This window comes from Ptiloglossa arizonensis, chromosome 6 (assembly GCF_051014685.1).
Source record: "Ptiloglossa arizonensis isolate GNS036 chromosome 6, iyPtiAriz1_principal, whole genome shotgun sequence".
In the NCBI taxonomy this organism is placed as follows: domain Eukaryota; kingdom Metazoa; phylum Arthropoda; class Insecta; order Hymenoptera; family Colletidae; genus Ptiloglossa; species Ptiloglossa arizonensis.
Genome location: NC_135053.1, coordinates 8,044,739 through 8,071,637, shown reverse-complemented (window position 1 = coordinate 8,071,637; position 26,899 = coordinate 8,044,739). Strand labels below are relative to the sequence as shown.

Here is a 26,899-nt window from a genome sequence, read left to right as displayed (position 1 = left end):
CGTTCCAACGTGGAGAGAGCGGACCCGATTTCGGGATCGTTCGAGGATACAGAAGGGACAACATCCCGAATCTCGCTAAACAAGCACCGAATCTGTATCGTGCTGTATCGCGCACGCGTGTACGTAATAACAAGCACCCGAGATCGTACGCCCCGACATTATTGTCGCCTCGGGTTCTCTGTTTGTCTGTAATGAACTGGTAATTACACGGTAACTGGAACTACCGGTTCCTGGAACAATATTTATTTATTTGACAATTAACGGGTCCCGAGATATTATACAGTGAATACAAACAACGGGAGTACACGAGACTGTGCGACTCTCGGTGGAATATCGGGGTCTCGAGTGACCCTGAGTATTCGTCGGTTATTTTACTCTCTTTAAGTATTAATTTTTATCAATTATATCTTGCGTTAGTTACGGCTCGTTGAGTATAACTCCTTTGCAAGCCGTGCAAACTGTTGCGTTAACGATTGATGATATAAAAAGTATAAACATTGTAATGTATTGTTCGAGAAATTAATATTTGCGGATAGTATTCCGTTTAGTAGTAAATACTACGTTGCAATAACGTTCCGTGAAATTGAAAATTTTATCACACTTTTACAAGTTTTTTTTCTAACGAGAGATTTAATTACGTTTATCATAGGTGTGTTTCGTGATACACTAACGTGTTTTGTAAAGAGCGTGAACAATTCTTTTATCCTTAACCTGGTAAAATTTGAGTTTGAAACCAGTCCGCGGTGAATGCAGAAGTAAAATTTGACGTGACACAAATATCATAATTATCAAAAGTTTTCCAGTTTGAGTTTCAACATTTTCTTTCGAGCCGTTCGGTGTCATCGTTAAAATTAATTTTCGAATAAATATTGACTTTTAATAGCGTGCATATTAAATTGCAACGTTTTTATATTATTTTATCCATTCAACTTCGGCTCTTTACCGTGTTAATTTTTAGCCAATAGTTTGTCCGTGGACATTGATCACCTCCTGTGTGTTACCTGCATTAAAAATGTATTCAGACATGCCACGTGTCATAATTATTCGCCTCGTTGATCATCGTAATCCACTTTCACGTACGAAACGTAAGGCAAATTACTGACAAATTCGCACGGCATCGCGATGTCCGGATTCTGGAGTTAATTGGTTACTATATCGGCTGTCTCAGCGACTGAGCCGAGGATATTGGCAACATCTGTAGCTACCTATCGTTCGACAGGAACATCAAATCGGAGCTAGGTCGGGGAAGCTTGTCTGGAGACAGGGGCTTGCGTTTCGGGAGCAGAGCATTTAGAAGCTCGTGTAACCAAAGCTGAGCTCTATTAAGGGAGCCGGAAGGGAAGCAGAGAACTGTAAGACGAGATGAAGCAAAGACGGATCTATTCAATTGTCTGCTTACATTTAAGCAGATTCTGGTTAGAAGCAATTAACGTGAAACAATACAACGCGATTATCGCATTTTTATCTCGTATCGCGACACATCGGTCAACGTTATTTCCATCCACGTGTAATGGAAGACGAACACTGCCAAGCGAGAATCGGTCATTCTTTTTCTTTTTCTTTAAATGTACGTTTAACGTCGCATCGACTAATGAGGTCGTTAGCGAGAATACGGATATTAATAGCGGTTCAACATACTTGTACATCGTAAAATATTTTAACGCAAAATTTAATTATACAGAATAAATCATCGAGGTTGTCTCTGACCGATAACTGTTGCGATTTATCGATCAGTTTGAGTTACATACTCGCGCGATAGAAACTCTGTTACTCAAAATAATAGGTTGCTGAATAAGTTTTATCGTTCGATAAGAAATGGAGCTATTAGGTTCGTCGTTTTATTTTTCTAAAGATGGTACTACCGTTTGACGAACATGTGCGAAGTTTCGTGTAGATCTGTCGACTCGTTCGTATATTTACAGTTGTTCAAACGTTGAAGTGTCACAGTATTTTTTTACAATGGAAAAAACGACGAAACTTATCGAACAAGCTAGTGTACAAGTAAGTTACTCTTACGTGTCTTGATATTGTCCCGATTGTTGCGATTTGTTGTCGACAACTTTGCACGAGCTCTCAAACCATAGAAATTGAGGAGAAATTTGCGAAAGCTTTGTTCGTACGGTAGTTTATGTCAAATTCCTCCATTTTTGTTTGCACGTTGATTCAATGTGCTTGCCAACGTTTGAAAATATGTTACGCATAGAGTAACACGAGTTTCATTGTCCATGTCGCGTCCATATATGTTTTCGCGAAACAGAAATGGCAACGACTCTACTTGAACGACTACGAGAGAATCTGTATTTTTAAACATTAAAGAAATAGCAAAGCAATCCGCGTTCAGCGAGAATTGACGCGTTTCCGTCGGCCTTCTTCAATTTCGATAAACAGAGTCGAGGCGAGACACGCTAAAGTGTTAAAAAAAAAATTATACAAATTTATCGTGGTTTGAACATTTTCACAGTGAATATTCGCGGATGTATACGGGGAGGCGGACATCAAAGGCTGTGCGTATCTTTTCAAAGCTTTCACAGTAATTAACGCCGCGACCCTTTTTTTATACAAAGACTGACACGTGTCGATATATAATACGGTCGAAGTACTGCCACATGCAGAAATCACATATCAAATACGAATGTTTGCACTTTATTCCTATAGAAATTTTTATCTCGACACATCTGGGGATCAGTGACGCCAATTCTTACAAAAGAAAAAACACCTAGCGAACGTTTGACACGTTTTTAATTTTTAATCGATATCTGCAATTTCAACAATACCGAAGTACTTTCAGCGAACAACGAAGAAAAGCACACAGAGTTCTTTTGTTGCAAACATGGTCACGAAGTCGATCAAATCGAAGGAAAAAATCGTTAAATCGACCGAAAAAGGAAAATGTGTTATCCGAAAATGAATCGAGTACTTCAAAGTTAATAAAAATACGAAAATAGACTTTCGATTGATATTCGATGTTTAAGATCAAATTTATCGATACACGCGCTAATAGAAACGAACGATGCAAAATTGACCAGTCTCTGTTTAGGTACATTGTGGTAAAGTACACAAATGTTGTAATACGATTAATACCTGCGCTCTTTTAGTAACGTGTCGAAACTCCAACAGCTTTGTCGAGATTGAAATCGAAAAATTTGTGTACATTTCTTGGTCAATTGTTCGTAAGCTCTTGAAAATTTGAAGACTTGCCTACAATATTTAGATCGACATCGTTTCCCCAAAAATCTATAGCGTCGTTGTTCCGAATCGGAGTGGTTAACTGCTACGATATACGAATAATTCATTGTCTTCGTTAAAAAGCGTCTGGTAAAATTCAACCCAAACTTTGCCGGAGGTAAAGGTTCAACCAGAACAAACATCACGTTGCACCGTTAAAAATACCATGGTCACGCATCGCGGGAAGAGCAGAAAAGCTCTCTCGTTTTTCACGTCAAAACCATTCGTCCTCCACTCGACGTGAATAACCAACAAATAATTCCATTCTAGGCCTGTGCACGGGGTGTGTACCGGCACACAGACGCACAGATGCGATGCAAGATACTTTTTTTCCTTCGAGCCAACTGTAGTTGCGTTTCAGCGATACGCACGCTCGGTGAACCGTAATCGAAAAAACTGTACCCATTTTTTTTCGTGCATTATATAATATACGTGCCACCACATACAGGATGGTTTCGTCAACTCCGTTATACGGAGTTCTTTTCCTCCGCGAATCTATCAATGGTAACCGTATAATATCGTTTATAAATTCAACGAGCGAAGAGAGATTCCACGATTGGACCATTTTCAATTAAACGTACGTTCAAAGTGAGAATTCTGGTACGAGTTACGAATCTTAAATATCGTCGAATCGCTGTTAAATTTCTACGTGTATTTAGATCCCACGAAGTTGAGTTTGGAAATAATATTTAAATCGGTAAGTGTGTAAATGGTACAAGGAACTAGTCTTGAATTGGTCAGACATTTTGTCCGATTATGAACGATCGGTTTCACTTGCGCGGTATCCCAGGTCAATCCTGGTAACTTGAGCTCTTTGGAGATACTGTCTTGGAGTTAGTTTAAGTATTATAATATGAAAGTAATCGTTAAGATAGTTAATAAATATTCGTTATTAAATTTTCCAAAAGTGTAACCTAGCAACGTTAATAAATTTGATACGATGGGCATTACGAATGGATGTTAGACTTTGATGAAAATATCGTTATTAAGTATTTATGAAATTATTTCAGTTATGTAAATAGAATATGAAAAACTACAAAGGAAAAGAGTACATTTTTATTTAAATAATTCAGAATACATCGGGTACGAAATGTTAAGAATATTGTATACAATTTTCATTTTCAATTCGGTTAAATTCTCTCTCTTAAAACTCTATCCGGGTTTCTTAAAAAACAATCTACGTTAATTTACACGTAAACTGTCAGGTTTCGTGGGTATAACCAACATCGATGATTCGATCGATCCAGCGTCATTTGTAAACTCGCGTCTGGTCTTTTTCGAGTCCGGAGAAATTTTTCGTTGGTACAACTTTCTTTAAAAATTAAGAAAGGTACGATAGAATAGTCGAATCTGCGTTCGAAATATTTGCGCAAACGAGGTCCAAGTATGGGTCTGCACAGACCCATATCTCTCCCGCGATCGCTCAAGCCACTGAATTGGAACGCGAAATAACTCTACGAAGAGATGCAACGAGTGATTCAATTTTCGTTCGAAGTAGAGAATCGTGGGAACAAAATTTGGTCGAATGGTATCGATTATGAAAAACACTGGAACAAAGTGAAGATGAAATTTTGTTCATCGTCGCGTTAAAATCTGAAATACGGCGTACCAAGGATCCCGGATTACAACGTTACCCATCAATCGTTACCCGGTTTTCGGACACGCTGTGGCCTTCGCCGATGTCGCGCGTTCGCTCGCAACTACACGCTCGAGCAATTCTTCCCCTACTTGCATGCTTCCTCTTATTTCAACTCCGAGAATATATCGGCGCAGTTCGATCGCTTAATTCCTGAACACCCTGTGTACGGGGCATTATATGAGCCGTATATATCCGCGTTTATACGTGCAATGAGTAATGGCAGGCGTCTATCATAGAGGGCATGTGTCTGACACGAGCCGTGTGCGGCATGCCCTCTCTACCGGTAGTGCAGAAACAATTTTCTTCGAGTCGTGAGCGCGCAAACCTGCAGAAGTAAAATAGAGACGGCGCGAGAAGGAGCTCGCGCGCGTAACCTTCCTCTTCCTCCAGAGAAAGAGAGAAAGAGAGAGAGAGAGAGAGAGAGACGAAGGAAACGAGAGGACCGGTGAAATGCGGCGAAAGTTGAAACAAATATCGAATTTATCGGGTTGCTGTGGGATCGCGGGGAGAGGGAATCTGTAGGAAAACCGGACGCCAAAGGGGAACAAGTCAGCGTGAGTTACGAGCAGAAGGGGATGGGAACGTGGGAGAGGAAGTCGACGACGACGACGACGACGACGAGGACGACGACGACGTTCGTTCCTAGGTCGTGTTTGAATTACGAGCTCTAGTAGTCCAGACTGGAAATGGAAGCCGCCGAATGGCGGGAATGACATAAAACCGGTGACGGCGCTGAAATTTCCACCCTTCTACCTTTCTTCCCCCCACTCCTCTCTCTATCTTTCTCTCTCTCTCTCTCTTTCTTGCTTTCTCGAACTCGTGGTTTTCTACCTCTTCTACTTCATCGTTCCTCTCTCCCACTCTCGTTTCTACCTTTCTCTGTTTTCCGGTCGATTGGTTTGATTCGAATTACCGACAAACTTGGACGAGGTGTACGTCACGATTTTCACCCCTGGAAAAAAGGGGTTCGGATGACTCTTGTTTTTACGGTGATCGTGCCACCCGTCGTAGATTCAAGTCCTCGTCCGGCATACCTTTATATTTTTTATCGCCAGGTCTCTCGTCCAGAGAAGCACGAACGAGAGGGATTGCGATGGAACCGCCTGGAAACTTTCGAAAGCCCCCCCATACCCCCGGCTACCCCCTTTTTTTTACGATAACGTCCCGCACCAGTTTTCACAGTTTCGCGCCCGATAAAACTTGCATCGTGCCGTTTAATATCGACAAAAAAAGCAGTCCATCTTCCGATCGTTCTTCGAGATCGTGACACACGATCTTGTGTATTCGACTCGATTAAATCGCGTACAATAGAAGCGAATCTAGTACAATTTCTGGACTTGGGTTACGGTGTAACGACATCAAAATTCGTAGAAACAGCGAAACGTTCAACGAAGAAAAGAGTAATTTACATTAACAGTTTCGATAGTTTCGTTTAGTCAAATCCTAAGAACCTTCAAACAAGACTTAAGGAAACGTACAGCTGAAGCGATTATCGGATAAAAAGAGTCACACCTGACCCTTTGCGCAAATTTCCGGAAAAATCCCAGAACTTGGGCATTTTTCTCGGAGAAAAATGGTAATCGTTGATCGATACACCCTTCGGTCACCAAAATACAATATAAAACGCGACAGAAAAACCGACAAGGACTTCATCGACAATCATCGTATTGAGAACTACCGCTGCCAATGTTGCGTCGATCGAACCGCGGTTCTTTCAAACATTTATATTAAATTTAATTATATTAGAACTCGACCGATTTATTTTAATATTCGCGCGAGATTAATTTCTCGACGCGAAGTGGAGCGAAATCGGGAAGCATCTTTCATTGAATCGCTCTAGAGGAATTGTTATTTTCGCACCGACGTAATAGCTGCTTCTTTTGAGAAGTCATTTCATCGAACGTGAGTCCACGTTTGGAGACATTATTCTCCAGTCGTAAAATTATATTTCACGCTCGTCATCGGTGCGATGAGAAATTGAGATCACGGTCTCGTGCGAGCAAAATATCCGCGAAAAGAATAACGCGCAATGGCTAATACCCTTCTGTAAGGTGTTGAAGAATGCTTCGTTCAGAATCGACTAGGTGCACGCGAACTGAGTTCTTTTTGCGTTTAGCCGCGCAACGTATGCTGGCTGCCGGGAGCAATTTGCATGAGATTGCTCTCGAGGAATTTGCTTTTTGCCGGCTGGCCACGATACGGAAGAACCATCGATCCTCGACTTCGAGTTATCTGTAGTCAAGACGCTGTGAAAATCCTCGTACAGTTTAACCCTCGAACCACAGTTAACGCGACACTCTCACGTATACTATGTCCCGGGTCACATCTGTCCCGGAGATCAGCTGGAACTTTACCTTTGTCGTTTTATTTGTAAAATAATTTTCCTGGAAAATTTCTCCCTATAAAACGTACTTCTCCCGAAAGAATTACTTTTCTCGAGTAAATATTAATAAAATTACTTCTGGGTTCATCGTTGCAGGAAATTTCAGGTGGAACGTTTCACGTAATACTTCTATAGAAGGGAAACTAAATTTCACAAGAGATCGCTTTCTTTAAAAGTACGTTTTCTCAAAAAAATTATTTTCTTCGAAAGACCGAAGTAATCGCTAATAAAATTACTTTTCTAAAATGTCTTCCGATGTGTTATTTTCTTTCGAAAACTAAAGGAGTAAATACTAATAAAATTACTTCTCCACTCCTGCAGGAAGTTTCAGGTCGAACTTTATATATCAGTTTATCTCTGAAATAGTTTCTTCAAAGGTTTCTTTGTCTAAAAAGTTCTTTTCTCGACGAATTATCGTTTCTGAAAAAATAGAAGTAAATGACAAAATTTCTTCTGCGCCCATTCCGGCAGGAAGTTCTGGATTGAACATTTTACATAGCATTTACGTTATTCTATTGGGTTGCAACATAAATTCGGTCGTCGCGAGTAAGAAACTTCTTTCCTAAGAATCGATTGTTGATTCAAAATAAATTCGTACTTAAGTATTAAATCTAACCGAACGAATTTATGTTACGATTCAACATTTTAAAACGATTGTCTCCAAAATATTAATTTTTCCAAAATATTAATCTCTTTAAAAATACCAACGGCAACTACTACTACTAATAACAATAATAATACGTTTCTGTTGTACCAAGATTGGATTCAAAAACACAAGAAGTATCGATCGAAAAGAGAAAGGCAATTAACGTATAGAAGTAAAAGTAAGTATAAGTTAAGGTACGATGCCAATGGCAATTGAACTCCGATATAAAAAATAATAGTCCTACACAGAATGAAACAGTTCCAAATATTGTAAATTTTAACGAGTCATCGATGATTCCACTCGACACCATAGCCAACGTTTGTCCTTTGAGGTTCGTCGACGGTGCAATCTTCGCGCTAGAAACGCGTGCGTTGTCTCTCGAATGAATTAAATTTAGATACGCCGGAAGCGTTACGCGCCAGCTGCGACCATTTTGGAGATTTTGCACACATCGGCCGCGGTTCGGTGACAGCGGGTGGTGCGAACCCTCGGCGAATTAATTGGGTCACTTGGGATAGAAAAACTCGTTCGACCTGCAGCCTCGTTTCCCATTCCGTTTCTTTCCCTTTGTTCACGCACGCTCGACAAACACTGTTATCCATTAACGAAGTTAGCACCGCGTACCTGCCGCTGTAATAAATTAATTCCGAAAGGTGCAAACACACAAACACACGATCGTTCTCCGCCGAGAAAAGAAAAATACTTCTCGACCGTCGACGATGAGACGCGTTAAGTACAATCGAGATCGGTTCGCTCGAAAACGGGGTAGGTAGCGATTTTGATCTCCAGCGGAGGTCGAGTACAGCGTGTATAAGAGAAAGTGAACGAGAGTGAGCGAGATAGAGCCGCGTTAAGTACAATCGAGATCGGTTCGCTCGAAAACGGGGCAGGTAGCGATTTTGATCTCCAGCGGAGGTTGAGTACAGCGTGTACAGCGTGTGAAAGTGAACGAGAGTGAGCGAGATAGAGTAACAGAGAGCGAGTCTCGCGCTATACGTGCTCCGTCGCCCTGAAACTTCAAAGCGACTTTCCAGGCGCACGGACCTTTCAACCACCGATGCAAAATTAAAATTTTTGTCATTCATCTTGATATCTTTGCACAAAGCGATGCTAATCATTTGGACGAGATTTTCCCTGGGGGAAACGAAATGATACATAACGATATTTGGACCATTTTTAATTGTAAGTTTTTCCAATGGTTATCGAGAAATTGTTGATTACATATTACGTAATGTTACGATTAAAAGTAGTCCAAGTATGGTCGTGTTTGGAGTCATTTTCATCGGGAAGACCTCGCTAAACGATTAAAAATACAGTGACAAATGTATAGTACTTTTCTTCGTTTTTAAAAATATTCAATCGTGTATAATTAAAATTAATCCGAGTAAATTCGCGATTGGATTCATTTTTATTGGAAGAACCTTGTCAATGCATTGATAAAATTCGTACAAAGATACCGTTACAAAAAAGTTTATTAATGGAGGGATTTCGATTCCGGACAAAAGTCCCTCTCAATGGTCAGCTGGCTTTTATTTACGCGTACGCAGACAGTGGAAGTAATTTTATTTTAGTTATACCTGGAAAAATTGTTTCCACCGTCCGAGCATTACCGTGTTCATTCTATTTACGCTAAATGTTCGCATCAAATGTAAAAAAAAATATATTCCTACACACCCATGTTTATTAACCGGTAAGCACTTATTCGAATTCCCATTTTGTACATTTTCCTTTGAAACGTCTACTCTTGGATTAAAAAATACAATTTCCCATTAAATCGATAATAAATTTTCTCCGAAGCTGTATTTATCTTCGATCGATGGAGAACCTTTTCCGAATAGGAAACCACCGCATTGTCGAACATCCCGTAACGAGTACGCTTCGAGATCGTATTTATTTTCCATTCGCGGAAAAATGATTCCGAAAATGGGAATCACGCGTCTGGTAATTGGAACGCGCCTAATGGTTGCTCGACGCGAATTAATTTCTTCTATGGACGATGGAAATGTTCGTGTGGAAAAATACTTGGCAAAGTTCGGGCGTGTGCTAATCTCGACACGTGTTTCCATAAGGAAAATTAGGAGCGGGGTTTGCGGTACAACCGAGACTCGGGGAGGGTAAATGGAAAAGCATTTCCCGTTGGCGTTTCGTCCGATTCTCGTCGACCACCTTCGCTCGTTCTTGTTATTAATAGCAGGGGGTGGATTAGCGATGGTCGAGACAGCGGCAGCAGAATCGGCGTCGCTGATGGAGGCGGAAATGGAACGATCACGGCCAAGACACTCGTAGCTCGGATGTCGAGCGTGCGCACGGAGTGCACGGTCTTCGAATGGGTAATCCACTGTCGAAAATACGATCTCTCGTGCGGCCAGCACGTTATTCCACGTCCACGGAAATCGTGTTCCCGGGCGGCTGATGCCTGGCCGGCCGCGCTTCGCAAGGATAACGGGCGATTTCGTTAATGGAGAGTGTTCCACGGTATCTGGAGCGTTCTGAAAAATTAATTAGCCCCGGGGCAACCGGTGCGTATTCCGTTGATTGTTAACGGGTCCCCGGTCCGTGTTATTAAAACCGATCGTCCGCGTTCCGGCGTAACGATTTCGCGAATACGATTACGCGTCGTTTGGATCCTGACGCGGAATGGCGATCGTACAATTAAGAGGTAACGAGCCAATTCTGTTTATCAGATTGTCCGTGTGTCCCCACTGCGTGAAACAGTTGACGCAGGGATCGTAAAACTCTGGCGTGTAAACACCGCCGAAAAAACGAGACTGCAGCGAACGAAAAACGAAGGTGGTATTATTTTCCGCCCAGCTTCGGTCGGAGCTTCGAACATTACGCGTGGAAAGCTTCAATCTTTCGTTCTCCGTACAATACATCGTGCTTGAAACGAATTCGCGCGACTCGTTGCATCGATAAATACGTAGTGCGTTCACGCGAAATAATGCGCAAACTTTGTAACTCCGTGCACGCGTTAAAACGCACAATGGGACAGAGTGCTCGAATAAAATTTTGCCTCGTCTCTTTTCGATTCGTCCCAGTTTCCCGAAACGCATCGCGCGCCATCCCCGACGATCATCCCCGGCTCTTCGTATTTCGCAGAACGAACAGTGCACCAACTTTTTCAATAAACTGTCGATGACGTAATGACGGATAACGAGATAAGTCGATAACGAGATAACGCGATATATTCGACGAGAGGGACCACCGTAGCGCCGAGTTACGAACAACGCACGACCGCGTCTCGACGATACTTTTAATATTCAATTTGCGCGCGGCAGGCAATAGTTCATCTCCGACGTGTACAATCAGAGCTGGCAATCAGGGCAATAATGTGGTCGCGGGACGGGGGGAGGGGAGGAAAAAAATGTACCTCGTCGGAATGCTGGGACGAGGCACCGCCGGGAAACGTCATTACGTTGATTGTAATTACGCAACGAGTGAGGCGAATTGAATCGAGCCCGCGAAACTGCAGAACGGACGATCGACACGGAGGGTGGGGAGGGTTGGAAAAAAAAGTCGGGGAGTCGTTTTCGTAATTTCGCAGCCGTTACGGTACAAATTAAGCCAACGGGAGCCTCGAAAACCCTCGAAGTTCAGGTTCGTTGCTCACGGAACGCCGTAACCTGGACTCGGAGAGCTGCATATGCCAAGGGTATAACGATGGGACATTTGTCGTTTTGGAGGCTGATTTCCAGGGAGTCCAGGACAAAGCTTCCTTGGTAGGAGAAATTAACCTCTTCCTCCGCAGACATTACCTAAATCGTTGCATTTGCCAAGTACAGTACCAATTATGGACAATCATAAGTGTCGGTGCTGTCTAAACGTACTCTGTGGTCTCGATGATCGGGACATCCGTTGAGAACATTATCTTGCAAGCTGACCTCCAAAAAGTGGAGAACAAGAGTTTTCTTAGAAAGGAAACTGAAGATTTTTCTCTATAGATGGTATTTGAATCGTTGTATCCCTAAAATAAGGTACCGATCGCGTGCAATCACACGTACAGGAAACATTCCCTGAGGATCCGATGATGGGTAAACATTCAAGAACAAAACTTTCTTAACAAAGAACTGATACTTTTGCTCTGTATATACTGTCCCAATCGTTGCATACTTAAAATAAGGTATCGAATAGGGACTGTTATAAGTGCTACCGTTATTTAAACATACGTTGAGATAACGGGACATTTATTGCAAGTATCGCTTTGGGAGTCAATTTCCAAGAATTAGAGAACAAGACTTCCTTTGTAAAGAAATTGATGCTTTTCTCCTACAGATGGTGTCTAAATCATTGTATTCCCGCACAGAGATGTCAATCATTCACAGTCACGATTGACACTATCTAAACATACGCTGAGCCCCCAACGATGGGGCTTCCAAGAATTAAATAAGAAGACTTTCTTAGCAAGGAAATTGATACACTCCCCCTGCAGGCACTATATAAATCGTTGTATCCACAATATAGGGAATCAATCATGGAGAATCACGGTTATCACCGCTATCTAAGAACACTCCAACCGAAATACCTAATCGTTAGGGGAAAGACATCGAAGGATCCATCAAGGGGATCGTACGTCGCGTTACGCACCGATTTTATTGGCAGTTTATAGGTAGATAGGACTCACGACTAGGACAGTGCTGTACTATCTAGAAGGGACACCGTGTATTCGATATGTAATAACATATGACATCGAGCGATACTGGCATATAAATTGCTACTATTTAGGTCCTTTATCAAATGGAAATGTTCACAATAACATCGCTCGAGGTCGTAAATTAGTAGAACCGACTTTGCGAGTCAAAGTACCACGAGTGCCTTCGCTTTCGACGCTTTCTACGGGTATTTTCAACTCTTTAACTCGAACGCAAAGCTTCGAACGTTGGAATTACTTTGTTCTCGATTTCGCTCTAAACTGAATTTTCGAAGCCGTAAATTGGGCTTTATAATGAAATAATTTGCAAACCTTACAAATCTTAAAGCCTTAAAAATACTCGAACAATACAGACAACAATAATATTTTCTCGGTATCCATCGTCTCTACTCGATCGATCGATGGAGGATCGCTTTCTGCGAGGTACCGCTAATATTCACCGCCGGTGACTCTCGAGACTGGTTCGAGTAATGCAGTTTCGATATATTCCGTGTTTTTCTCGCGGTGTAATTTCACGCGACCATCATCGCGGATGTACACATCTTCCGTAACATCGACTTCCAATGACATCCTCGGAAGAGCTTTCCTATACCGACAACGATTCTCCTGGTTCCAAGGATCGTTACATTCGTAATTGCACCATCTTGAAAAATTGCACTCACGGATTTACAGAAAGCAGAATCACCGCGCGTAAGTCTCACGAAGACCAAAGTGTTTTTGAACGCGATACTCGATGACATAGGATCAACGAGTATACTTCGATTTTTGACAAAAGTTTGGTTCGAATAAATTAACGACGACTTGATTCATTACTCCTATATCGAAGATTCTAAATGACGATAAATCGGAATTAGAATGTATACTCGTTGAAGCGTTTTATTGCACAGAAGAGGCAATTTCGGGTACACGTCTCGCTTAAATTAATTCAAGGGTAAACTATATAATACGTGAGCGATACGATAGGCTGCCATAGTCTGCTCTAAAAATTTGTTATCTTATAGAGAAAACTTTCCAGAAGAGGAGTACATTTTTCAATATTATCGACCACTGCGATACGCTTTGATCCGAAATTTACGCAATAAAAATTTGTTTACAATTGTTACGTTGTAAGACGACCGTTTGACTCGGATGAAAATATCGGGTATATATTTTAAAAATTCATTTTCAACAAGTGGACGATGTTGAATACTTTTTCTCGCAAATTTAAGCGCAAATTGAGAAACTTTCCGGGTTAAAAATTCATCGGTGAAGCCCGGTTTCGTGGAAATAGAAAAAAATCGCAAACATCTAAGTACTCTATTTTGAAACAAATTTGCACACGGACAAATGTCACTGCCCATGGCTTTCTAATTTCACATGGGTCGGATATTAAAATTTCAAGTCTCTCATCTCGATACAAAAAAGCGATCGATTTTACGCAAAACTACCCATTTGTAATTTCGCTCAAACTGCACGATCGCTTTTATTCTCGTTTTAATAAACTTTTTTATTTTCCGCTTATATTAAGCAGATATAATATAGTTAATACTCTATATATCATTACCAAAGGATACTCAATCGCCTAATAATCATAATTCATAGCTTTCGTTTTACTTTTACGCGTAATTCCTTCATTTCCGAACACCTGTTCCCGACCACCGTGTACACTTAATCGTCGTTTCGCGTACATAATTTGGAAATTTCTTCGACACCTTTTACACTCTTCGAGTCGCGTCCAGTCCATCGATATAAAAAAAAAAAGTAAAATGTATTCACCGTATTAATTTACCGAGGAAGATGCTTCGCGTGTTGGAGGTTCGATCGGGACGTTTCCCGCGAAGAGACGCGTCTGGTGGGACGATGGTGCAGCGGGTTATTCGAGCGATCGTCGTGCTCGAGTTACTTCACTTCCGTCGAAAGTCTCGGATACGATTAAGGACAATATAACGAGAACCGTCGTAAAAAGAACGGGATGAAAGGGCGCCCCGACGGCGTCTCTGTAACGTAACGAGGCAAATGGGAATACAAGGGAAACGAGGGATCCTTCCGAAGCGCAGGTGAATGCAAAGCCAATAAAACTCCCGGAAACGGGATCGCGATATAAAGATGAAAGTATGGCGTTTCATCTCGAAGTACATCGCAGTGGTGTTACGGCTGGAGGGGCGCCCGTAAAAATGGAAGCGTCGCCTATTTATTTTCACGCTCGTGCACTCGAATTCGTCGTTCGAACGCGCGGATCATTGTTTCGCTTCTTGTCAGCCTCTCCACGGTGGGACGATTTTATCGGGTTCGTCCTCGCGCAACTTCGCCCACCGTCCTCGACACGATCCCCCTCGATGAAGAATTTATCGTCGCGTCTCAAAGAGGAACGAGACGAAGCTTTTCGTAATGCACGCGCGTAAGCGGAAGCGAGTTGATAATTCAGGAAGTTTCTACCACGCTGCTGCGTACCGTGGGAGTTACTATACTTTTATACTCGTCAGCGCCGCGACCCCTTCTACGCGTTTCACCGTGACGAGCTGTCGTAAAGTTACATCGTCGACGTCGTCCTCGTCGCCACGGACGAGCCGGTGATTTGTAGCTGACGTAAAATTTACCCGCGTGAATTATACGGTTCGCGTGCTTCGCTGATTTTAATATTTTACGACCGTGCCGGCACGAGACCCATTACGGCCCTCACGACCGACCGATTCCGCGTTAAAACGATTAAGTAAATCCAGTTTACTCGGTCCACTTCATCGACGACGAACGAAAAGACGGATGACTTTTTTCATCGACACCTTTTCGATCCGTTCGCTCTGCACGGAATTAAATAGGTGAGTTTTTATGGGGGGGTTGGTACGGTTACGAAAATAACTGTTTCGAACTGTTGTATCGGGTGATCTACCAAGATCTGCCGGTTAAATTACTTGGAAACCGTTTGTTACGTGGAAAAATGTTTCGAACGAAAGTTGTACGATATAAAGTTTAACGAACATTTTGTTCGAAACATCGGTAACTTTTGTTCGAAACATTTCTGCATGTTATAAACGGTTTTTAAGTAATTTAACGGGCAGTTCTTGGTGGATCGCACTGTATATCTATTCCGATTGAAACAGTTATGGAAACCGAGAAAATGCAACTGTTGCAGATACGTAAATTCTAGTCCGTATCGATTTTATATCGATTTTATAATTGTTATTTTCCGGGTCTGTATCGATTACAGTTCGATTCTACGTAATATTAGTAGATTTTTATATCGATTTTATTACGGTTCTTAGTTCTTACCGAATTTATGAGAATATTAATACGCATAAAACGTTTCATTCAAGTTTTTAAATACTTTAACGACATTTATTTTTAAAATTCTTTTCTTACGAATTGTTGCGTATGTTGCGCAGAAGCGACTGCATTTATGGTACCGGTAATAAGTGATCCGAGGGATAACGAGCGCATGGTTGAAGAGTCTCTCTAATCCCTCCGACAGAATGGTGTTCGAGTTGACTGTTGTATGGATGGTAAAAGATTCTGGAACGGAATATTATCCTGCAAAGTTCGAGACTTTCGATGATGCCATCTACAAACTTACCGAATATACTTTTTAACAATTTCTGTGGAAGATTGAGATTAAAAATGATACGGTGTACGTCAGAGAATTTCGATACAAAAGTGGAAAAGTTATGTAAGAGAAACTACCGTCTATCGTCGGAAAGTGATTCGAGCAATTACTCGTTTTACATTATTAATTGTCAATACGTACTCTATCTTTGTACAGAATAAAGATAGTTGCGGTTAATTTTGAATTCAAAGTAAAAATAGTTGACTGTATTAAAAAATATCAAGGATAAAGGAGATAAAAGTGATTTTTTTATTTTTTTACCAATTTCTTGCCAACATAAATCATTTTCCGCCAGAAAGCGTAAAAAATTCTTTTGAAAAACTTCCGTCTCCAACAGTCTACGAATTTCGGGGATCGAAACTTTGGAGGATAGCCTGTCCCTTAAACTTGAATTATTGTACCTAAAAATAATACTTCTTATTTTCTCCCATTCTACAAATCTGCGAAATATTTGTCAAAATCATGGAAGTGGAAGACGCTTCACGGTTCCTTATTGATAAATATTAACTTTCCAATGTTAGGTTGTCAAAAAATATTCCGCAATCGTGGTAACTTTTTCTTAAACTAATTATCAAAATAAAGTATGCGCACGAATACATTGTCAAAAACCTTTTGCGAGTAATAGGAAAATATATCTTAAATTGAATTCGATTTGTTCGAAACGTTATGTGTTACGCGATACGAATGTAGTAAAGTACGCTCGTTCAACATTGAATTTTTCTCTACTATTTTAGAATCCACGTACAAGCATTCGATTCGTATCTTAAACGTAATTGTGTTTTTATTGTTCGTTCCGTGTATCCCCGGAATAAATCGCGAATGAAGAAAGTTTCGGTGCTGTCGCATCATTTTTGAAAATAAAACTATAATTCTCCCGAGTGTGCAATCCCGGGGTCCCCTTATTGTTACCTCTACGAATAAACAATCCGCTTTTCGAGTATCGAGTGGTGTACAACCATAACAACGACACGCGCGCGTGCTTATAAACGACCCTGCGTTTGTTTTCGAATTATTTGGTTCAAGGAGACGTGATGTTCGTCGTCCTCGAGGATCCAAAAGTAGACATCCTTCTCTACCGATAGACCTTCGCGCCTTCGCCGTGGGGGAGATCGAGCGGTAAATACGAAAAAACAAGCCTCTTTGTACGGGTTAACTGCGTGAACAACGAGAACTGGTCGGACCCCCCACTTCTCTCTCCGCACACGGAATGGGCGTGGCAAGTTCGCCGCGTGTCCAGTAACACGCTGGGATCGGGTTTCAAACGCTGGTGACACAAAGAAGTTTTTACCTCGCAGACGGAAAGGTGGCTAAAAGCATATTCCTGTCGTCCTTGGCTTTACGCGGCCACCGAAGGTTCCTCGGTTATATTTTTATAGCCGTCGGCTACGAGCGACCCCCGAGTACGCGCAACGGCTTTCGTACTCGCCCCCGCGACCTTTCGCCACCCCTCTCGGCTGTGTGCACGCGTAACGCACGGCCCCGCCTTTATGTACGCCGGTGGCCTCAAGGACGCCGAGAGCCGCGAGGGAGCGATAAAGTCCTCGGTTTACGAGAAAACAGTTCCAAAGTTAAAAAGAAACGCGGCCCGCCGCGTTACAGCGGAACGTTTCACGGCTGACCGAACTCCCGCGGGAGTTCGCCGCGTTCTGCATGCATTCCCCCACCGCGCGACCGTTTTCTTCCTACCCCCACTCCAGCGCGCTCTTAATATTTTCTGCGTCGAAGGACACACGGGGCGCCGCGCAACGTTGCCCCGTGACTCGAGAACACTTTCTAAAGGCCCCCCACCACTGTCTCACCGAACCGAGAACCCCGTGTTACCTCGCTCGCGAAATATGTTCTTTCAAGCGCGCGTTATTCTTTACCCGACTCGAATACAGTATTGTCTCGTTATAGATCGTCCACTTGGGGCAGACGCAACTTATAACGAAGCAGCCCTCTATTTGCCAGTTCTTCCGTTCTTTGCCCAACGATAAAGTTCGATCGAGTCTTTGGTGGCTTTAATAACCAATCTTGTCGATCTTATCTATTCAAATTTCATCGATCAGCCCCTACTGACATTGGAAATAGGAGAAGAATCAGTTATTCCAGCCGCTATAGATTCGAAGAAACTTTATGATTTGCCGCTGTCGTGTGTCCTCTCGTTCACTCGCATTTGTGGCAACTACAAAATATGTAGTGGAGAGGATAGAGAGACCACTTACAACGAAACACGAATGACGACTTATAACAAGATATTACTACATTTCTCGAACATTGTCCGCGTGTATTTCGCCCTTTCGAGGTCTTCCATTGGCAACCAGTTATACCCTTACGTGGTGCGTCGCTTCGACGTTGCTGTCTTTGTTTAACTTACGGCCCTCGTAAACGCGGTGCCGCGGTCCAAGCTAAGTTCGACCCGGAATGTTGACTTTTTCTGCATAATTTAGAACACTGGCGGGGTTCACAGTCCGTAATTTATTCTTCGATTCTTCGTCCACGTTGAGGCATACGCGCGTGTATTTACGATTACAACGTCGTGATAATACACCGCTCTCCAAATGTATAGAGACACTTGTCGAAAGGGAACGTAAAAATGTTAAAAACTTATCGAAGGAAGTTATATTTTATATTCGAACTATCTACGTCGTAAAGAAAGTTTGTAATTATTGCACGTGGAACTGCTGGAACGAAATATTAAAGGGATACTCGATCTTCGCGATAGGGAAAACAATGACCGATGCAACGTAACGCTTCATGGAGAACATAGCAAATAGAAAAATTTTAAATGATATTTACGTTTAATTTTCGAGTTAATTTAACGTCTTTGGACCTATTGTATTTGTATCGTGATGTACGGTAACATTATTTTTTTGTTCAATATAATTAATTTTTTGAAACAATACGTACTATACATTCGCAATTTATTTCCAATCAAGAATCTTTCGTTACCATTAATGACATCTGTCATAGCGTATTCTAAGGAAAACCTTGCGGCTAAAAGCGTTTAGAATTTAAAATAATATATTCATTGCGAAGCATTTCATGTTTTATACAGAAGATTAAATTTATTCTTCGTACGAAACGTTGATTCATATCTGAAATGTATTCGCATTTAAATCTATGATGCACATAACTGACGAATATCGTGATTGTTGAAATTCATGTGTAACTCGTAATGTTTTAATTCAATTATATTTATTAAATTCCAAATAATTTCAGGCACGCGAAGGATATTCTTTTCATCCAATGAAAAGGGTTCAATACCGAAGTGCTTAACACGTTCGCTACCACTATTTGGTCGGAAAACCGTCCGCCACAAACCACGTTACATTTATAATAATTTTATTTAATGCACTGCATGCTTTTAACTGTGTGCAAATAAAATACTTCACAATAATGAATATTCTTGATTGAATATTGAATTGAATTGAATATTCTGAATAATGCATCGCACATAATGTATCTCTGGTACGTAGTTTGTATTTTATTTGTTTACAGAGAGATAACATAGAAAAACAACGGTATTGAACACATTATATGATGCAATTTTGTTATTCTTTATTTTATTTTCTTATTTCGAGCCATAGAATCTCCCTGACCCCATTTGTACCACGAAATTTATATATATATATATATATATATATATATATATATATATATATATATATATATATATGTACGCAGAATAAATACATATGTACAGGGTTTCCCAAGTTATTCTCGGCAAACTACGAGAACTTAATTTATAGGCAAAAATAAAAAAACAATGTTGTACAAAGTTTAGCGATAAACACTTTTTTGCAGAGTTATAAACAAGTATCGTACGCGTGAAATATGTAACAAAGCATGTCTCGTCGTAGCGTACAGAAAGTCGACGCATATTTATGCGGTCTGCATAGTTTTTCTATCGTCTAGAAATAATTTCGGGACGTTAATAGTTAGTGTAATAAGAAAAAATAATTACGACTACGAAATTCCTGAGAAACTTTACCGAGTTTCGATAACTGAGTTCGTAATTATTTCTAGTAAAATTCCTCGTGCGAAGTCACTTGTGTGCAATGAACTTTTTGTTTTATAATTCACTGCAAGGAAACATAAAACGGTGTATGTTACAAACATTTCACGCGTACAATATTTGTTTGTAACTCTGTAACAAAGCGACTGTTCTCAAACTTTGTGCACCATTTTCTTTTTACTTTCGTTTATAAACTAAGCCTTCGTAGTTTGTCGCGTAAACTCGGGATACCTTGTGTATTATTATTTTCTTACACATTCTCTTCCTCTTCAAACATGCGCTGTCATTTGCTTAATCACACCGCAAAGTCCTTTGTTTCAACAAGCGAAACTCATTTATAGCATCACGTGCTCTGTTAGCTCAAAGAGCATTATGTAGCACAAAATGCAATTAAAAGCACTTTCGAAATGCATTACGAACATATTTTAATCGTAAGAAAGTCCCGGTGACCCTTACGAAAGTTTAATTAAAATTATAACGAACCGAAGAAATGAAACTGGCGACGAATAAATAGAACAATGTTCGTTAGTCGTAAAGAGCAAATCTTTATTTCGCGCTTTTGACCTCTTAGTTTTTAACCTACAAAAATATATAATCTAAGAAATGTAAAAAGCGTATACTATAAGATAAAATTATAGAAGAGAAATTATAAGATAAAATTATAGGAGAGAAATTATGAGATAAAATTATAGAAGAGAAATTATAAGATAAAATTATAGAAGAGAAATTATAAGATAAAATTATAGAAGAGAAATTATAAATAAATACAAAAGTAGAGTTGTTACGTAACAAAGTTGAGTGTTACGAGAGTCATAACGATCGTGTTAAAGATCAAAATTGTATATAGTTACTTAGAAAACTAAATATCAATACATAAGTGTTAAATTAAAATGTATCAACCAAGAATAAGTCATTAATTAAGAATATCTTACCAGAAGCAGACGAATGGAAACATTACAATTATATTCGAATGTACGTAGCCAATATTTATTCCAACAACGCTTGTAATGCGATGGAAGCAATACACCAAGCTGCCCATCGACGATGACCCATATTAAGATGTCGATAACACTGAACGAAGATTTGCTCGGTACGACTAAGAATGTTAACATCGGCGGCGAATAAAGTTTGGCTCGTAGCAGCGGAAACTATGCGAAGAAAGAATACTACTATAACTCGAGTGCTAAAACGCGATAGTAAAGGGCACTCGTGAACGGTATCGTCCGAAACGAGAGATTTTACTCTCGAGACGACCCGATAATCATTCTCCGGTGACAATATTCTCACACTTTCGAAACGCGTTCGGAGCTCAAAACTAAAAGCCGTGCTGTAACTCGCCATAGTAGTTGCCATAAACAGCACTCTCGCTTACGTCGACTGTCGTCAAGAAACGCCGAAACAGCCGCCTGAAGCCCGCAGGATAAAGCCTTCAAGATTCCCGCAACTCTACCATTCTCCGCGGTTCCTCGTTCGAGTTCCTTTTCTTTACTGCCCTTGCATGGTTTTACGTGCCGTCGTTGGTTTATTATTCCATGGCACGAAAAGGCTCGCGCAAGCACCGCTCCAAAGTGAAGCGTATTTGACGACAAAGGAAACATTTTTTTGCTTTCCTTTTCTTTTTTTCTTTTTTTTTTTTTCTTTTTTTGAACTCTTCATCTCGCTTCCACCGAAAATAGAAACGTGGCAAATTTCTGCTCCGAGAGTGTCATTCCGCTCGTTTCTAAGAACAACATCGCGGTCTGTTTGATTATTATCACTCTATGCCGGTATATCAGTACATTGACCCTTTGCTTTACGATTCAAGTTTCGATAACGCGCGTTATACTCAACATCAAGGTCATTCGCGACTCTAACCGTTCTCGTGAACGCTAAATTTTCTTTACAATGACATTGTACATGGGTTTCTTTCTGATATTTTCGAAGAAATATATTTCAACGTAAGAACGTGGACAAGATTCGTCCCTGGTTCTTACGTTCGGTCCAATTTCCATTCCACGTGTCTCACACGACATTGTATGCGAAAGGTTTAACGACTCGCGAGAATACGTCGAACGTAACAACTAATTACGGACAAAGATGCAACGATCCATAATTTACGATCGTTCGTTCCCCGACGTGCAAAGCTGAGACGAGAATCTCGAAAAAATAGGGACACTCCAGATCCAGTCGCGATCATGGCGCCTGGTTTATCGTTATACGACGGGAAATCTTGAGATAGGAAGGGAAAGTTTGCGTTTTCCTTTGCGTCGTCCAAGAATTTCACCAAATACAAGTCTCCCTCGTCAACGTAAAAAAAACTAAATCCAATCGTCGACGATCGTTTTCACTGATGCGTCGCAATGTTAAATGCCAGAGATTAACTAGATTGCCTTTGGATATCGCAAACAACACGTTTAATCGAATTTAGAGATCAGGAACAACACATTGGATCACATTATACACGCACTATACGTTAAATCTTAATTCCAATTTACAATGAACGCATCGGAGTTAAAATAACACGAATATTGAAACAAATTGCATCGTAACTCGGTTATTTTAACGATACTTTATTCGAATGGTACTATTGTATTATTAAATACAATGAGCACATACATCGAATCGCTGGTTCCGAATTAACCCTCTGCGCTCGAGAGGCGACTCTCGATCGCCAACCAGTGCATTGGACTTTTTCTAACGAAGGAAACTTTCATGGCTCGAGATTGAAAATAGCGTATCTTGTCAAACTTATGAAACGTTTGAATGAAAGAATTGCAATCCAAATGAAATAATTCAACGATCTATTCTGACTTTCGATTGAAATAATTTCGAGATATTCCGGTTTCCCGTATAAAAATACAATTCGAGCGTAAAATGTTAACTTCGATGAAAGGTGACCCTCGTTACGCTAATTCGAGATAAGTGGATAACTCGTCGATTGTTTCCATAAGCAACATTGTTGCTCTTTGAACCGGATTCGATAATTTTTTCCTCCGAAATCGACCGAAGCGACGTTAAAAATTATTACGGTGTACGGTGGAAATATAAAATTTTCTTTTTCTATGCGATACGTCATATCGTCGATCACGATTTCTCACGGGACGCTTGTTATTTTGGAACACGATTCGGGAAACGCTCCAAACTATTCGAACACGAGTGAGAACAAAACGGTTCAAACGTAAAGCAACATTGAATCGATGATTCGAGAAACGGTGCAAGTCTAAAAACTACATTTTCAGATATCTGAAAAAAAAAGAAAACAGCTGTTTACCACTTCCTTTGCACTCTTCGCGATCTCAACGCGTAGTTTCGTACACTTTGCGTGCAATCTCGAAATAATTTCAAAAGAACCAACTTTGAATTTGTACTCGTCCGCTCGATTACGAGTATTAAGAGTATCCTTTACTCTTTCAACGCGATTGCGTCCAAAACTACAGATCGTTTGAAAACATCTTCGAAACGAAGCTTGACAATTTCAAGGGGACATTTTACGATGTTCACGAATGAAACGTGAATCGAGAAGGTAACCCCACGGGTTGGAAAAACCCTCCCAGGTTGGCTCCCGTTGAGAAATTTTTCGTAACCCCAGGTTCGTCGAACCACGCCCTCTCCGCGCGCAATTTAATCGCGAGGAAGGAATTAAGTTGGCGGACAAGGTATTCGCGCGAAGCTCGGTAGATCTCCGTTGAAATCGGCGAGAAGTTGGAGAGAAAATGGCGATTCTCGCGGTGTTCTCGTGCCGAAAAAATGAACGGGGGTCGCGGATATTTCGCGCGCGGACGACGTCGTTGCGTTTCTCCTCGGCGAGGGTCGGCTCGTTTAATGGGTCGCGCTCTTGTAAATTTTAATAACGCGTCGCGGCCGGGTAGTCGGGTTAGGTGGTCTGGCTGCAATCTGAAAATATTTGTTATCGCGAGAAGGGTCCCCGGAGAGCGTCTATCTCTTTATGAAGTTTTATGTCGGTCGGCGGTCGGATACCATGGGGGAGAAAAAGGCTGGAAAGGGGGCGAGGAAAGAAAACAAGATCGTGGGGTTAAGAACGTTCGACGACAGCGGCGAGCCAAAGACGGAAGAAACCTCGACGAACGGGGCTGGATGGAACGCCATCGAGAGAGAAAGAAAAGAAACGAAAAAGAAGAGAGGAAGGGACGCGCGTAGGGTGGCTTTCGGTTCGCCGAAGGAAAAACAGCTCCACGAGCAGCGTATCGAAGCCGTCGCCGTGTTTTCTCGCGAGAATTCAATCGCGGCGGCATTCATCACGATCGATACCGTTGAAGGATCGTCCACGGGCTGGACGATGGTCGAAAATTGCAATTTTTTTCGCAACCGCCAAGACGGAAAAAGTTCGATACAATATTCAAGACGTATCTTTTGTTCTTCGGGCTGGAGAACATCGGGCTGCTTGGCGGGCTCGACACGTTTCCCGTGCTAAAAAATTCATCTTCCAACACACCCAATAGCCACACCTGGAAGCGGAAAAACTGATTTCGGAGTTAACAAGTAATAAATGTTATTCTCCGTGGAGCCCTCTGTCGGCGGCACGTACACTCGAGCAATTTCTCTCGAAGAGAAATTCTAGAACCGCGTATTACCGTCAATATTGTATTCTTTGACACTAGATTTACGGACATTTCCTAGGTTTCCGTCAAATTGACGCGTATCGAGAAGAAATTGGTACACCGTAGAGAATTATAAAATTGGAAAGCTTCGAAGAAAATCAATTTCCATACATATTTGTCTCGTTAAATGGACAAAAGTCGGTACAAGTGACCGAAGAAAATTGTAAACGGTATTCGTAATTTTTCTCATCGATAGAAATGCGTCAAAATGACGTGTCCCGTAAACCTAGCGTTAAACAGCATTTAGATTCATACGGTACTAAATGCTGCGATACCAGTTCTATTATCAAAAGGTTTTTCATTCTAGATCGATATAAAAGAAAGCTAGACTGTACACCGAATGACGTTTATTATTTCGCAAGAAATAATAATAATATCCGATAAATTGTAACAGAAGAAACGTGTACATTCGAAAATGACGAGAAGTTTCATCGAGGTTTTACGAGATAAAAATATCGTCGAAAATTACTCGCTTTACTCGAGTTCTTCCCCTTAAAGGGAACCTGGACAGTGTCGGAGAATTTTTCTACGATCGAAACGTCTAACGATATTTCCCTTTGGAGATTCTTCGGTGACCGACGAAGTTCGAACAACACCTGGAAATGATAACAGATGCGTATTTGTTTCTTTTAGGTAACTCGAGTTTACGAGACGTAGCCGCTCTTCGATCCCGAAAGTGTCAACCCAAGAAGGGTTCGAGACAGAAGAGGTAAGTTTTAATAAACACTGAACGTTTCATCGCTACATTGCACAAGCAAAGAATCGGCCCACGAAGCGGCAATTCGCCAAATTTCTCCCTTTCGTTCTTCTTTCTCTGTTGTATTTCATATTTTCATACGTTCGTGTATTGTTTTTTCCTCGCGCTGTCAAAATGAAAACCGTTCCCTCGGGCGCGTTATTTTTTACCCGGGAAAATATTTCGTCGAAAGAAAGAAAAATAAACTTTGCGCGCGGATGGAACAGTTGTTATTTCCTTGGCTACTTAGAATACACGAAACGTTTCACTTATTTCGGAAACGCGTAATTTGTCGTTACCTTTGAAAAACGATTCGATCCTGCACAGATTCTTACTTTTGCCTCGTTCGTGATCAACTGGACGGGAGAAACGATTCGACGAAACGCGAAAATGAAAATCAACGCATCACTCGGTAATAGTAAACGAATGATTGTTATCAGATTGTTTCGTGGCACTGTTCCGAGTTACTGTTCTGCTCTTCGCTTTCTCGGGGTACCTGGTTAACCGAATAGATCGGAGGACTTGTATCGATTCGCGTATCGAGATCTGTGATATTATTACGATATTCTTGTATTCGTTCCGTCGACCGACCGAGTATTTCTGTCTAAATAAAGTACATCGTCGGAACTTCGTGACGCACTTTGATTAGTAACCTCTTCGACGTTGCGACTCCAAGAAAAGTTGATCGAAATCGAACCGGTCCGATACAGATGGTTCGATTTTGATAATTGTCCTCCGCTCGGAAATAGTAGCAAAAAATAGTCGTAAATGGTACGACTGGGTAAATGGTACCAATCCCCCTGGAAAATAGTAGGAAAACTAGTCAGCTCCGATCATTCGACTCGAGACTGTCGAAGCGAGTCGCGCGGGTCGAAAAATGGAGAGCCTGATGTCCCGAGCGGTCGATGGGAAGAGATTCGATCGTAAATCCACGGCGTTAGCGACGGGAGGCGATCCCTCGGCGGGAGATATCATTTAGGTGTGAATAATTGATAAATATTGATGGGAGAAGAGTGGAGATTCTCGAGAGATGAAAGGGCGAAGAAGAAAAGTCAGGTGGCAGCTTTGAACGCAAAGAATAGAGTGGGTTGCGGTATCGAGGTCGTCGATGCGCCGCCTCTCGAGGATTCAATCGAACCGACTTTCATCTCGTCTATGGATACCCCCACCTTGCTCCGTACCCGGTGAGAGGGGGGTCGTGGAGGTGAACGCTATCAAAACGACGCTTATCGAGAGGGTATTCGAAAGCTCGTAGCTTCGTTCGGAAGAATATCGCGGAGGATTCGAGAACGCGGAGCGTGGTATAGGCGGGCATCGATGTCGATTCTCGTACGCGGTTCCTTGGCGCGCGTTTTTCGCGGGTAAACGCTAAGGTAGGAAGAACGGAGGAAAACGGACGCCGGGAGAACTCGATGGGATTTTCGTCGGGCAACGTGGAAAACGAACAAAA

At 41.4% G+C, this 26,899-nt stretch overlaps 1 protein-coding gene across 2 annotated transcripts in view; it reads right to left on the bottom strand.

The window, feature by feature from the left end:
- Glurib (Glutamate receptor IB) overlaps nucleotides 1-26,899 on the bottom strand; it is a 467,146-nt gene that overhangs the window by 269,670 nt on the left and 170,577 nt on the right. The gene's annotated exons all lie outside the window — the stretch shown is intronic.